This window comes from Dendrobium catenatum, unplaced genomic scaffold (assembly GCF_001605985.2).
Source record: "Dendrobium catenatum unplaced genomic scaffold, ASM160598v2 fragScaff_scaffold_560, whole genome shotgun sequence".
NCBI classification, from domain to species: domain Eukaryota; kingdom Viridiplantae; phylum Streptophyta; class Magnoliopsida; order Asparagales; family Orchidaceae; genus Dendrobium; species Dendrobium catenatum.
Genome location: NW_021319022.1, coordinates 38,609 through 54,676, shown reverse-complemented (window position 1 = coordinate 54,676; position 16,068 = coordinate 38,609).

Genomic DNA, 16,068 nt, shown 5'->3' with positions numbered 1-16,068 from the left:
TTTTTTTTAATGAATAATGCCTTGGTGTAATAGAATTGTTCCTTGTATTGAATTTTGAGGTAAAGGAATAGACTCAACTTTATTGGGAAGTTTGTGTGACTACTACAACATTAAGGTGTGGATCAATAATATACACAATTATTTCTCCGATTCAATGATATCCATCATCATATTCATGAACTTTGCTGGTTGCACTCTAGTGGGCCTGCAAGTTAAGAATTCATTTATAAAGCAATCTGGCATGCTTTTGAAATTGATATTATGAACTGATGGTTTTTTAATGGTTTTGTGATTCATGAATTCTTCTATAAAGCATTCGGGCATGCTTGTGAATTCACACTGCTGAGCTAATGGTTGACTTGAGGGTGTGCAATTTATTAATTCCTCTATAAAACATTTGGTCAAGCCTATGAAATTACACCGCTGAACTAATGGATGAATTGAGGGGGTTCATTTATGAAATCCTCTGTAAAGCATTTGGTCATCCCTATAAAATTACACTACTGAGCTGATGGCTAACTGGAGTGGGTGCCATTTATGAATTCCTCGCTTAAGCAATCGGTCATCCCTCTGAAATTACACTACTGAGCTGATGGCTGATTGGAGGGGGCGCAATTTATGAATTCCTCTATAAAGCATTTGGAGATGCCTGTGAAATTACACTGCTAAGCTGATAGCTGACCAGCGGGTGTGCCATTTAGAGAAGCTGAAGACATTTGTGATGTCTTCTCCTTCCCGCGTGATTTCCCTGTTGATTAATAACAAGAAAAAATTGTAACAATATACATTAATATAAAATGATAATAAATTATACATGAAGTTAAATCATTTTCTTCCGCTTCTTCTTTTCTCAGTGGCTTTTCAGCCTTGCATTTGATACGTCTTTAGGCCTACGCCTTGCAGGATCTTTCACTTTGTAATGCCAACTTGTCCAACTTGTGGAAGCTTGTTTTTTTCCCTTCCCCTTCCCATTAAGAATCAAATTGATATTTTTAGACATAACCTTCATTGCAGCCAACATGTATTGTTCAGCCTCCACATTCAATTGAGCTTGTGTGTTAATTTGATATGCAAACCTACTGATATCGTTTCTGAATATAAATCGACTACTAGCTTCAGAATTATTTTAAGCAGATCCTTTCATTAGTTGGCCATAATATATATCATTTTGAGTTCTTGCTGACCATCGCAGCAGCAGGTACTTCTCGGGGATTTTCATAATATCGATCTGCCTAAAAACTCTCATGCAATGAGAACATAGTAAACCCATAATTTCAAACTTCCTGCAGGTGTATTGAATGATTTCATTTTGTGCATCAAATTCAACAACCAAAGGATTAGAATGATTATTTCTCTATGTGCAACAGACAAAAAACTTTGAAGAATCACTGGACACAAACTCTATGCTCATTCCACACACACCCTGTAAATATTCTTCTTCAAAAAATGAATATAGTTTCCTGGAATAAAATTGAGCAGCTTGTTTTAATATTGGACAGCTTTTTACTATATGTTCTATTTTGGACTAGTTACATTTGTAATCCTCATCCTTTTCATTTTGAAGCCAATTCCTCATCACCTTCTCTAAGCTTATAAATAATTAATTATAAAACTTATGGGTGTTGTGTATCTAATTTTCAAAAATAGAATTTTGATGATTGCAAACATTTTTATTTTACTACGACTTACTTGCCAACAAACATTTCAGGTCCACAAGATCAAGACTGCAATTTGAATTAGCTCAAGATTGGGTAGATTAGGTCTGAGTCAGTTTGTAATGTATTTTTTCCCTTTCTTGAGTCAATTGTAATCTTTGCAGGTGCCTGATGCTAAGTAACCCTACACACATACTTGGGTCAATTTTTTCTGTCTGACTTAAAGTTTTCTGATTTTGCTAACATCATCCAAAACGATCTCAAAATCATCCTAGATGATCGGTTAAAATCAAAAACCCTAATTAGGGCATCCTGGTTAAGGAAACCGTCATTAAGAAGATAGTCCTGGATGATTTTTGTATCAGTCGGGACGATATGCTCAAATAAGAAAGAATTAGCCGTCAGATCTATTTAGGAAGTTTTATTTTTTAATTATTGTCCAGGATATTGGCCTAGACGATGGGGTTCAATTATACCTAAATTGATTTGGTGATTAAAGAAAGTAATTAAGGTTGATTGATTCGATCATATCATCATGGACGTATGCAAGATCGACCAGGATGATCAGTTCAAAAACCTTGATTGCTTTTGGACAACCAAAATTGTACATCATCTGTTCATAGCGATATTCAAGATGATATTCCCTAATTTGTACTAATCGTACAGAATGATATATTATCATCCTGGATGATATGAATAAAAAATCTTATAATCATCCCAAGTTGTCCTGGCTGATTAAGCTTAATTTATACTGATCGTATATGACGATGGCAATATCGTCCTAGATGATAAAATCAGTTCTTGAAAATATATTTAAAGGCTTCATGTTTTCTTAAGCTCAAGGATCTTTTACTGTTATCTTGACCTGAGAGAGCCTAGAGGAGAGGGAGAGAGAGGGAGGAACTTGTGAGCAGAAGCTTGTGAGGGGTTTCACAAGAGTTGATCCAATCAAGGTTCTAAGGCATCTTCTCCAATAGTTATTCCTCATTCTTGGAGGATTAAGGGATGTCTTCTTCAATAATTGATCGAGGTTCTCTACCTGCTTCAGGAAGAAGCAAAAGGAGTTGGGTTCTCTGCCCGCTTGAGGAGAAAGCAAAAGGAATCAATTCTCTGTCGCACCGGGATTGATGGAAAGGAGTTTTTGTAAGGGCTTCTCCTCCTAGCTGTGGGGGCTAAAGGAGAGACACTAATTTAATGCAATACTCGAAGGGTGCCTCCGAGGAGTGGATGTAGGTTAAGGTTTGATCGAACCACTATAAATCCAGTGTGTTCTTTCTTTGTTTTTACTTATGCATTTAATTTTCGTATTCAATATTTTTTTATGGTAGAATGTGTTTTGGTTTAATTTTGTTATTTTAATCGAAAAATTTTTAAAATATCAATTCACCCCTCTCTTGATTAGCCTCGGGACTAGTTCATAAGGGCTTAACATCCCTATCGAACTTTTTGGGGCTTAGCATAAGACAATTAGAAGATGGAACCTTTCTAAGTCAATCAAAATACATAAAGGACATCTTGAATAAATATGAAATGGGCAAAGCTAAACCAATTAATAATCCTATGACCTCAGGTGTTCAGTTGGACAAAGAACCTAATGGAAAATCAGTTGATCAGAAGAAGTACAGAGGGATGATTGGATCATTAATTTACCTTACTACTAGCTGACCTGATATTATATTTAGTGTTTGTCTTTGTGCTAGATTTCAAGCAGATCCCAAAGAATCTCACCCGACTGCTGTTAAGAAATTGTTAGATACCTTTTAGGAACCAAAAACTTAGGAATCTTATACCCTAGGCATAACACTTCTTTTGAGATTATTGGATATTATGATTCTGACTTTGCTGAATGTACGGTGGATAGAAAAAGCACTTCAGGGACCTGCCAATTTATAGGACAATCTTTAGTCTTCTGATCTAGTAGAAAACAAAACTAAGTTACACTTTCTACTGCTAAAGCTGAGTACATTGCTTTAGGAAGTTGTGTGGCCCAAGTCCTTTGGTTGAAATAGCAAGTTCTAGATGGCATAATTCCAATCCTTTATGACAACATTAGTGTTATCTGCATTTCTAAGAATCCTATACAACATTCAAGGACTAAGCACATTGACATAAGACATAACTTCATTAGAGACCATGTGACCAAGAGAGACATTGAGTTATACCAAGTGGAAACTGAGAATCAATTGGCTGACATCTTTACTAAACCACTGGCCTTCAACACTTTCAGTACTTTAAGGACCAGGTTGGGTGTGATTGACATAAATGCATGAACTTGATTCCTACTTTTTTTTATTTGTTATTTAATCTTTCACTTATGTTTATTATTGTTTTTATTGCTTTATTTTTCGTATGCTTTAAATTTTTCTTATAATCATTGATGAAATTGATATTTTATGATTTATTTTTGTTTTTGAAAAATTTGTAGTCAATGTTTTTCATCTCTTTATCAGTTAAAAAGGGAAACACTATTGATTGTTTCCTTTTCTCTAACTTTCTTTACTGGTGTAATTTTCTTTTCCAAATAAAAATCTCCAAATCAATAACTTGACTATGCAATTGAAATCTTTTCAATCTTGCTGCAATAATCTATCTTATATATATAATATTCAAAGTATTTTTTTTATAATATTCAAAGTCTTTATTTTACCTTCAAATTTTTTGAAATCTTGTCGTTGCATTTATCATATGATTTTTTGATTCTGTTTTGTGATTCATTCTACCTAATATTAAAGAGTGAGTTTTTCTTCTCTAATATTAGGAAGATATAATCACAACTAAGAGTTTTTAAAATTTTTGGAAAAGGGACCTAGCTTTCAAAATTAAATGAAAAAAAGGTGGCCAATGATGCATAAATCAAATGATGCGCAATGTCACCAAATTGAAAAAAAAAGTGGCCAATGATGCCAAAATTAAAAGATGCGCAAAGAGCGCCAATTAAATTGATAAGAGGCATAAAATGAGCTCATCAAAATCAAGTTCCTTCCCTTTCAAAATTTTTAAAACTTAGAAGAATTCATGTATCACTTGATAATTTTTCAAATGCTTGATTTTGGAATTCTTGATCATAACTAATTACTTTGATATATTATGTTATAAAATATTTTTCTGAAACCAAGTTTTGAATGGATTCCTTTTTCTTATCCAATCAATTTTTTTGACTTAGATCTTTGTTTTTAAAAGAAAGTTTTTCCTTGGGAGAAGTCCGAGGTAGGGATAACATGATCGGTTGTGTTACCAATTTTTCAGATTCTAACGATGTTAATTTATTGACTTACAAATCTTTTAAATCAACCACATGAAAACTATATCATATTTCATGCCTTGATAAAAAAATTCCTTTTTTTGTTTTTATCATTTTCACTTGATTTTTGCTTTGTGTCTGTTTTCCTCCTCCTTTTGAGATGTCAAAAGGGGGAGTAGTGTGTTTTGTTCTGAAATTTGAATCTGTTATTTACACTGCTTCCAATTCATTATTTCTACAATGTTTCAAATTCACTATCTTCATGCTTAGATTTTCTTGTGTGTTTGTCATCATCAAAAAGGTGGAGAATGTTGCGTATCTGATTTTTAGAAATAGAATTTTGATGATTGCAAACACTTCTGTTTTACTATGACTAGCTTGTCAACTAACATTTCAAGAACATAGGATCAAGACTGCAATTTGAACAAGCTCAAGATTGGGTAGATTAGGTTAGAGTCAGTTTGTAATGTATTTTTTTTCCCTTTCTTGAGTCAATTATAATCTTTGCAGGTGCCTGATGCTAAGTAACCCTGCACACATACTTGGGTCAATTTCTTTGTCTAACTTAGAGTTTTTTTATTTTGCTAATATTGTCCGGAACGATCCCAAAATTATCTTAGATAATTGGTTAAAATCAAAAACCCTAATTAGGGCATCTTGGTTAAGGTAGCCGTCATTAAGAAAATCGTCTAGGATAATTTTTGCATCGACCAAAATGATATGTCCAAATCAGAAAGAATTAGCCGCCAGATCTATTTAAAAAGTTTTATTTTTTTAATTATCATCCAGGATATCGGCCTGGATGATGGGGTTCAATTATGCCTAAATTGATCTGGTGAGTAAGGAAAGTAATTAAGGTTGATTGATTCGATCATATCATCCTTGACGATCGCAGGATTGGCCAGGACGATCAGTTCAAAAATCTTGATTGCTTCTAGACGACCAAAATCATACATCATCTATTAAGAGCGATGTTCCATATGATATTTCATGATTTGTACTAATCGTACAGGATGATATGATAGGAACAAAAAATCTTCTAATCGTCCCAAGTTGTCTTGGCTGATTGAGCTTAATTTGTACTGATCGTACAGGACGATATCAATATCATCCTGAATGATAAATTCGATTCTTGCAAATCTATTTAAAGGACTCATGTTTTCTCAAGCTCAAGGATCTTTTGCTACTATCTTGACCTGAGAGAGCCTAGAGGAGAGGGAGAGAGAGGGAGGAACTTATGAGGGGGAGCTTGTGAGGGGTTTCATAAGGGTTGCTCCAATCAAGGTTCCAAAACATCTTCTCCAATCGTCATTCCTCATTTTTGGAGGCTCAAGGGAGGTCTTCTTTAGCAATTAATTGAGGTTCTTTGCCTGATTCAAGAGGAAGCAAAAGGAGTTGGGTTCTCTACCTGCTTTAGGTGGAAGCAAAAGAAGTCGGTTCTCTACCGCACCGGGGTTGGTGGAAAGGCATTTTTGTAAGGCCTTCTACGCCTAGCTATGGGGGCTAAAGGAGAGACACTAAGATAGTGAAATACTTGGAGGGCGCCTTCGAGGAGTGGACGTAGGTCAACATTTGACCAAACCACTATAAATCCAGTGTGTTCTTTCTTTGTTTTTACTTACGCATTTAATTTCTAGATTCGTTATTTTGTTGTGGTGGATTGTGTTATGCTTTAAGTTTGTGATTTTAATCAAAACGTTTTTAAAATAACAATTCACCCCCCTCTTAGTTAGCCTCGGTACTAGTTCATAAGGGCTTAACATCCCTAACAAACTTTCAAGTGGTATCAAAGCAGGATTCATAAAAACAAGTTTTTGATAACTTTTAAATTTCGATCCATGGCTAGCTTTGTTAATCGTAATACTACGAAAGGGTATTCTTTTTCCCGACCACCTTTGTTTATTAATATTCCGTTTGATTTTTGGAAAACAAGCATGTCAATGTTTTTATAATCTATAGACTATGTGATGAATTTTCCAAAATAATGAGTAAGGAGTTTGAGATGAGTGTGATGGGAGAATTGTCCTACTTTTTGGGGTTTAACATAAGACAATTAGATGATAGACCTTTCTAAATCAATTAAAATATATAAAGGATATCTTGAAGAAATATGAAATGGACAAAGCCAAGCTAATTAATACTCCCATGCCCTCAAGTGTTCAGTTGGATAAAGACCCAAATGGAAAATCAGTTGATTAGAAGAAGCACATAGGGATAATTGGATCTTTACTTTACCTGATTGCTAGCCGACCTGGTATTATGTTTAGTGTTTGTCTCTATGCTAGATTTGAAGCTGATGCCAAAGAATCTCAACTGACTGCTACTAAGAGAATTCTTAGATACCTTTTAAGAACCCTAAACCTAGGAATCTGGTACCCTAGGCATAACACTTTTTTTGAGATTATTGGATATTCTGATTCTGACTTTGCTAGATGTAAGGTGAGTAGAAAAAGTACTCCAGGAACCTGCCAATTTATAGGACAATCTTTAGTCTCCTGGTCTAGTAGAAAGCAAAACTCAGTTGCACTTTCCAATGCTGCAGCTGAGTACATTACTTTAGAAAGTTGTGTGACCCAAATCCTTTTATTGAAACTGTAAGTTCTAGATTTAGGATTACCTGTCGGCATAATTCCAATCTTTTGTAACAACACTAGTGCCATCTGCATTTCTAAGAATCCTATCTAATATTCAAGGACTAAGCACATTGACATAAGATATCACTTCATTAGAGACCATGTGACCAATGAAGACATTGAGTTACACCATGTGACAATTAAGAATCAGCTGGCTGACATCTTTACTAAACCACTGGCCTTCAACATTTTTAGTACTTTAAGGATCAGATTGGGTGTGATTGACATAACTGCATGAACTTGATTCCTATTGATTTTTTTTATTTCTTGTCTATTCTTTCACTTCTGTTTTTTTTTTTGTTACTTTATTTTTTGTATGATTTAAATTTTTCTTATAATCATCGCTGAAATTGATATTTTATGCCTTGTTTTTATTTTTTGAAAAATTTGTAGTTAATGTTTTACATCTCTTTATCAGTTAAAAAAAGGAAACACCATTGATTGTTCCCTTTTCTCTAACTTTCTTTAGTGCTGTAATTTTCTTTTCAAAATAAAAGTCTATCTCAAATCAACAACTAGACTATGCAATTAAAATCTTTTTTAATCTTGCTATAGTAATATATCTTATATATATAATATTCAAAATCTTTATTTTATTTTTAAATTTTTTGAAATCTTATCGTTGCATTTATCATATGATTTTTTTATTCTGTTTTGTGATTCATTCTTCCTTATATTAAAGAGTAAGTTTTTCTTCTCTAATATGACGAAGATATAATCACAACTGAGAGTTTTTAAGAATTTATGAAAAGGGACCTAGCTTGCAAAATGAAATGAAGAAAAAGTAGCAAATGATGCCAAAATCAAAAGATGCGCAATATCGCCAAATTGAAAAAAAAGTGGCCAATCATGCCAAAATTAAAAGATGCACAAAGAGCACCAATTAAATTAACATTAGGCATAAAATGAGCCCATCAAAAGCAAGCTCCTTCCCTTTAAAAATTTTTAAATTTTAAAAGAATTCATGTGTCACTTGATAATTTTTCAAAGGCTTGACTTCAGAATTCTTGATCGTAACTAATTACTTTGATATATTATGTTAAAAAATAATTGTCCGAAACCAAGTTTTGAATGGATTTCTTTTTCTTATCCAATTAATTTTTCTGATTTAGATCTTTATTTTCAAAAGAAAATTTTGCCCTGGGAGAAGTCTGAGGAAGGGATAACAGGATCGGTTGTGTTACCAATTTTTTGGATTTTAACGATGTTAATTCATTGACTTATAAATCTTTAAAATCAACTACATGAAAACTATGTCATATTTCATACCTTGATCAAAAAAAAAAAAAAACTTTGTTTGTTTTTATCATTTTCACTTGATTTATACTTTGTGTCTATTTTCCTCCTCCTTTTGAGATGTCAAAAGTGGGAGTAGTGTATTCTATTCTGAATTTTGAATCTGTTGTTTACACTGCTTCCAATTCATTATTTCAATACTGCTTCTAATTCACTATCTTCATTGCTTAGATTTTCTTGTGTGTTTATCATCATCAAAAAGGGGGAGAATGTTGCGTATATGATTTTTATAAATAGAATTTTGATGATTACAAACACTTCTGTTTTACTATGACTAGCTTGCCAACGAACATTCCAGGTACATAGGATCAAGACTGCAATTTGAACAAGCTCAAGATTGGGTAGATTAGGTTTGAGTCAGTTTGTAATGTATTTTTTCCTTTTCTTGAGTCAATTGTAATCTTTGCAGGTGCCTGATGCTAAGTAACCCTGCACTCACACTTGGGTCATTTTTTTGTCTAACTTAGAGTTTTTTTATTTTTCTAATATTGTCCGGGACGATCCCAAAATTATCTTAGATAATTGGTAAAAATCAAAAACCCTAATTAGGGCATCTTGGTTAAGGTAGCCGTCATTAAGCAAATCGTCCAGGATAATTTTTGTATCGACCGGAACGATATGCTCAAATCAGAAAGAATTAGCCGCTAGATCTATTTAAAAAGTTTTATTTTTGTAATTATCATCCAGGACATTGGCCTGGACGATGGGGTTCAATTATGCCTAAATTGATATGGTGATTAAGGAAAGTAATTAAGGTTGATTGATTCGATCATATCATCCTAGACGATCACAGGATTGGCTAGGACGATCAGTTCAAAAATCTTGATTGCTTCTAGACGACCAAAATCATACATCATCTATTAAGAGTGATGTTCCGGATGATATTTCCTGATTTTTACTAATTGTATAGGATGATATGATAGGAATAAAAAATCTTCTAATCATCCCAAGTCGTCTTGGCTGATTGAGCTTAATTTGTACTGATCGTACAGGACGATAGCAATATCATCCTGAATGATAAAGTCGATTCTTGCAAATCTATTTAAAGGACTCATGTTTTCTCAAGCTCAAGGATCTTTTGCTACTATCTTGACCTGAGAGAGCCTAAAGGAGAGGGAGAGAGAGGGAGAGAGAGGGAGGAACTTATGAGGGGGAGCTTGTGAGGGGTTTCATAAGGGTTGCTCCAATCAAGGTTCCAAAACATCTTCTCCAATTGTCATTCCTCATTCTTGGAGGCTCAAGGGAGGTCTTCTTTAGCAATTAATTGAGGTCTTTGCCTGCTTCAGGAGGAAGCAAAAGGAGTTGGGTTCTCTACCCACTTTAGGTGGAAGCAAAAGAAGTCGGTTCTTTACCGCACCGGTGTTGGTGAAAAGGCATTTTTGTAAGGTCTTCTCCACCTAGCTGTGGGGGCTAAAGGAGAGACACTAAGTTAGTGAAATACTTGGAGGGTGCCTTCGAGGAGTGGACGTAGGTCAAAATTTGAATGAACCACTATAAATCCAGTGTGTTTTCTCTTTGTTTTTACTTACGCATTTAATTTCTGGATTCGTTATTTTGTTGTGGTGGATTGTGTTATGCTTTAAGTTTGTGATTTTAATCAAAAAGTTTTTAAAATAACAATTCACCCCCCTCTTAGTTAGCCTCGGGACTAGTTCATAAGGGCTTAACATCCCTAACGAACTTTCAAGTGGTATCAAAGTAGGATTCATAAAAACAAGTTCTTGAAAGCTTTTAAATTTTGATCCATAGCTAGCTTTGGTAATCGTAATACTACGAAAGGGTATTCTATTACCCAACCACCTTTATTTATTAATATTCCGTTTGATTTTTGGAAAACTAGCATGTTAATATTTTTATAATCTATAGACTATGTGATGAATTTTCCAAAATAATGAGTAAGGAGTTTGAGATGAGTGTGATGGGAGAATTGTCCTACTTTTTGGGGTTTAACATAAGACATTTAGATGATAGACCTTTCTAAGTCAATTAAAATATATAAAGAACTTCTTGAAGAAATATGAAATGGACAAAACCAAGCTAATTAATACTCCCATGACCTCAGGTGTTCAGTTAGATAAAGACCCAAATGGAAAATCAGATGATTAGAAGAAGCACATAGGGATAATTGGATCTTTACTTTACCTGATTGCTAGCCGACCTGATAGATTTCAAGCTGATGCCAAAGAATCTCACATTACTGCTATTAAGAGAATTCTTAGATACCTTTTAGGAACCCAAAACCTAGGAATCTGGTACCCTAGACACAACACTTTTTTGAGATTATTGGATATTCTGATTCTGACTTTGCTGGATGTAAGGTGGGTAGAAAAAGCACTTCAAGAACCTGCCAATTCATAGGACAATCTTTAGTCTCCTGGTCTAGTAGAAAGCAAAACTCAGTTGCACTTTCCACTACTGCAGTTGAGTACATTACTTTAGAAAGTTGTGTGGCTCAAATACTTTTGTTGAAACAGTAAGTTCTCTGGATTTAGGATTACCTATAGGCACAATTTCAATCCTTTGTGACAACACTAGTGCCATCTGCATTTTTAAGAATCCTATCCAATATTCAAGGACTAAACACATTGACATAAGATATCACTTCATTAGAGACCATGTGACCAAGGAAGACATTGAGTTACACCATGTGATAATTACGAATCAGCTGGTTGACATCTTTACTAAACCACTGGCCTTCGACATTTTTAGTACTTTAAGGACAAGATTGGATGTGATTGACATAAATGCATGAACTTGATTCCTATTGAATTTTTTTTATATCTTGTTTATTCTTTCACTTCTGTTTATTTTTGTTTTTGTTACTTTATTTTTTGTATGCTTTAAATTTTTCTTATAATCATCACTGAAATTGATATTTTATGCCTTGTTTTTATTTTTTTTAAAAATTTGTAGTCAATGTTTTACATCTCTTTATCATTTAAAAAAAGGAAACACCATTGATTGTTTCCTTTTCTCTAACTTTCTTTAGTGCTGTAATTTTCTTTTCAAAACAAAAGTCTATCACAAATCAACAACTAGACTATGCAATTAAAATCTTTTTAATCTTGCTACAATAATATATCTTATATATAATATTCAAAATCTTTATTTTATCTTTAAATTTTTTGTAATATTATCGTTGCATTTATCATATTATTTTTTTATTCTGTTTTATGATTCATTCTTCCTTATATTAAAGAGTAAGTTTTTCTTCTCTATTATGACGAAGATATAATCACCATTGAGAGTTTTTAAGAATATATGAAAAGGGACCTAGCTTGTAAAATTAAATTAAAAAAAAAGTAGCAAATGATGCCAAAATCAAAAGATGCACAATATCGCCAAATTGAAAAAAAAGTGGCCAATCTTGCCAAAATCAAAAGATGCACAAAGAGCGCCAATTAAATTAACAAGAGGCATAAAATGAGCCCATCAAAAGCAAGCTCCTTCCCTTTTAAAATTTTTAAATCTTAAAAGAATTCATGTGTCACTTGATAATTTTTCAAAGGCTTGACTTCAGAATTCTTGATCGTAACTAATTACTTTGATATATTATGTTATAAAATATTTGTCTGAAAACCAAGTTTTGAATGGATTTCTTTTCTTATCCAATTATTTTTTTTATTTAGATCTTTGTTCTCAAAAGAAGTTTTTCCTTGGGAGAAGTCCAAGGTAGGGATAACAGGATCGATTGTGTTACCATTTTTTCGGATTCTGACGATGTTAATTCATTGACTTATAAATTGTTGCGGATATATGGTTTATGATTTTGATGATAAAAAACATTCCTTATTTCTCTCATATTTCATACCTTGATCAAAAAAAAAAAAAAAAAAAAACTTTGTTTGTTTTTATCATTTTCACTTGATTTATACTTTGTGTCTATTTTCCTCCTCCTTTTGAGATGTGAAAAGTGGGAGTAGTGTATTCTATTCTGAATTTTGAAACTGTTGTTTACACTGCTTCCAATTCATTATTTCAATACTGCTTCTAATTCACTATCTTCATTGCTTAGATTTTCTTGTGTGTTTATCATCATCAAAAAGGGGAAGAATGTTGCGTATCTGATTTTTATAAATAGAATTTTGATGATTACAAACACTTCTGTTTTACTATGACTAGCTTGCCAACGAACATTTTAGGTACATAGGATCAAGAATGCAATTTGAAGCATCTCAAGATTGGGTAGATTAGGTGTGAGTCAGTTTGTAATGTATTTTTTCCCTTTCTTGAGTCAATTGTAATATTTGCAGATGGCTGATGCTAAGTAACCCTGCACACACACACTTGGGTCAATTTTTCCTGTCTGATTTAGAGTTTTTTTATTTTACTAATATTGTCACGGACGATTCCAAAATTGTCTCAGACAATCGGTTAAAATAAAAAACTCTAATTAGGGCATCTTGGTTAAGACAGTCGTCTTTAAGCAGATCGTCCTGGACAATATTTGTATCTGCTGGGACGATATACTCAAATCGGAAAGAATTAGCCTCCAGATCTATTTAGGAAGTTTTATTTTTTTAATTATTATCCAAGATATCGGCCTAGACGATGGGGTTCAATTATGTCTAAATTGATCCGTGATTAAGGAAATTAATTAAGAATGATTAATTAGATCATATCATCCTGGACGATCGCAGGATCGGCCAGGACGATCATTTCAAAAACCTTGATTGCTTTTGGATGACCAAAATCGTACATCATCTATTCAGAATTATATTCATGATGATATTCCCTGATTTGTAATAATCATACAGGACGATATATTACCGTCCTGGATGATAGGAACAAAAAATCTTTTAATCGTCCCAAGTCATCCTGGCTGATTGAGCTTAATTTATAATGATCGTACAGGATGATAGCAATATCGTCCTGAACGATAAAGTCGGTTCTTGAAAATCTATTTAAAGGACTCGTGTTTTCTCAAGCTCAAGGATCTTTTGATTTTGTCTTGATCTGAGAGAGTATAGAGGAGAGGGAGACAGAGGGAGAGAAAGGGAGGAACTTGTGAGGGGGAGCTTGTGATGAGTTTCTCAAGGGTTGCTCCAATCAAGGTTCCAAGGTGTCTTCTCCGATCGTCCTTCCTCGTTCTTGGAGGCTCAAGAGAGGTCTTCTTTAGCAATTGATCGAGATTCTCTGCCTGCTTCAGGAGGAAGCAAAAGGAGTTGGGTTCTCTGTCCGCTTCAAGAGGAAGCAAAAGGAGTTGGTTCTCTGCCGCACCGAGGTTGGTGGAAAGAAGTTTTTGTAAGGGCTTCTCCACTTAGGTGTGGGGGCTAAAGGAGAGACACTAAGTTAGTGCAATACTCGGAGGGTGCCTCCGAGGAGTAGACGTAGATCAAGGTTTGACCGAACCACTATAACTCCAGTATGTTCTTTCTCTATTTTTACTTACGCATTTAATTTCCGCATTCATTATTTTTTTGTAGTGGATTGTGTTTTGGTTTAAGTTCGTGATTTTAATTGAAAAGTTTTTAAAATACCAATTCACCCCCATTCTTGGTTAGCCTCGAGACTAGTTCATAAGGGCTTAACATCCATAATAAAATTTCAGTGGGCTTAGAACTGCCATGACAAATATTATTAGTTGACTCACTATATTGTGTGGATAGAATGCCCTTGTTAAAATAATCCTTATTGAATGCAGTAGACCATTTATTCCTTATCTTATAAAGATCCTCCAACCACCCATTATTGTGAAGGTTCCCTTCTGTAATCATTTGAGACGATGTTTTTTCAAACTCCTCTTCAGAGTCACATTTGCTGAAACACTTATGGAAGAGGCCTTTAACTTTGTTGTTGCTATTGAAGCATAATACTTTTGATGGTGCTTTTTTATGGATATGCCATTGGCACAATTTATGACAAGTGTTCGGTAATGCAACTTCTAAGGCCCTTGCCATTGGCTGGTCTTGATCCGTAAAAATTATTTTGGGATGTTTATCACCCATTATGAGTAAAAAAGTTGTGAACAACCACGCAAATGATTCAATCATCTCTTCTAACAAGAAAGCCACCCCAAGAAAAATATTTTTCCAATGATTATTGACCCCGAAAAATGGTGCACAAACCAAATTATACTTATTAAGTCAATAACCAGTATAAAAAATTACCACATCACCAAAGCAGTCATAATCGATCCGACCAATGCCATCAACCCAAAAAAAATTAACAATATATCAAATTCATCAATTTGGACATCCCAAGTGAACATATTATCATCAACTTGACGATCTTTAAATAACTTAATCAAAGAATTAGTATCCCCAAATTCAATCTTTGTTCTTTTCTCTTTATGAATAAAGTTGTATGCATCCCTCTTAGAGAATCCAAGGTTCTAAACACCTCCAACTTCATTAACAAGGTAGGTATATGCATCAATAGTTCTTATCCTGGCCTTTGTTATTGATTTAAGAACTGAAGCTTTAACATCGCACAGATCCCTACATGATATAAGAAGATACCGGTCTTTTAGCCTTGACAAATCATGATTGTAGGTTTCAATGAATTTTTTCACCTTCCAATATTCAGCTTCATCCACTGTAAATCTAATCATTGCTGGACAACCTGTTCTGGTGTCTGATCTATGATATTTCAATTAGAAATTAAGATCAGTCATCTTCTTGAAACTAGCTTTGGAACAAACAAAGTCATTGGATTTAATTTTTCTAGAATTTAACCAATAACTATGATGATCCTTATAAATACTAAAGCCAATATTATGGGCATGATTACAGTAAGCCTCGTATGCCTCATTCTCATTCTCATAAATATCATGATAAATTATAAGTAAATTAGTAAGAAAAAGTAAATAAGCACTCCATACGCATAAACTACGCAGTAGATACACACATTGTACACATAAAATATGCAGTATGTATGCACATATTACGCATAACATATGCAGTGTATACCATAGAATAGCACAACTTACGCAGCATATACGCACTGAATACACAACATAGGCATAAAATAACCAGTTTATAAAACACAATATACATTCCTTTTTTTCAACGTTCTTTCACCGCTTTTCATTGTATTTCAATAATAAAGTATCTAGACACAAAGAACTCAGTAATTTTACATGCAAAACATGTTGTAGTGGACAAATATGCTTGTTTCAAAGAAAACTTAGAGGATTTGAAACTATACGATATGTTGAATTCTACATTTTGTAAATTTATCTTTCCGATGGCTGCACTTCTTCTTTTATCTGTTCTGCTTCTTTGACGTCTTCATGCTTGTT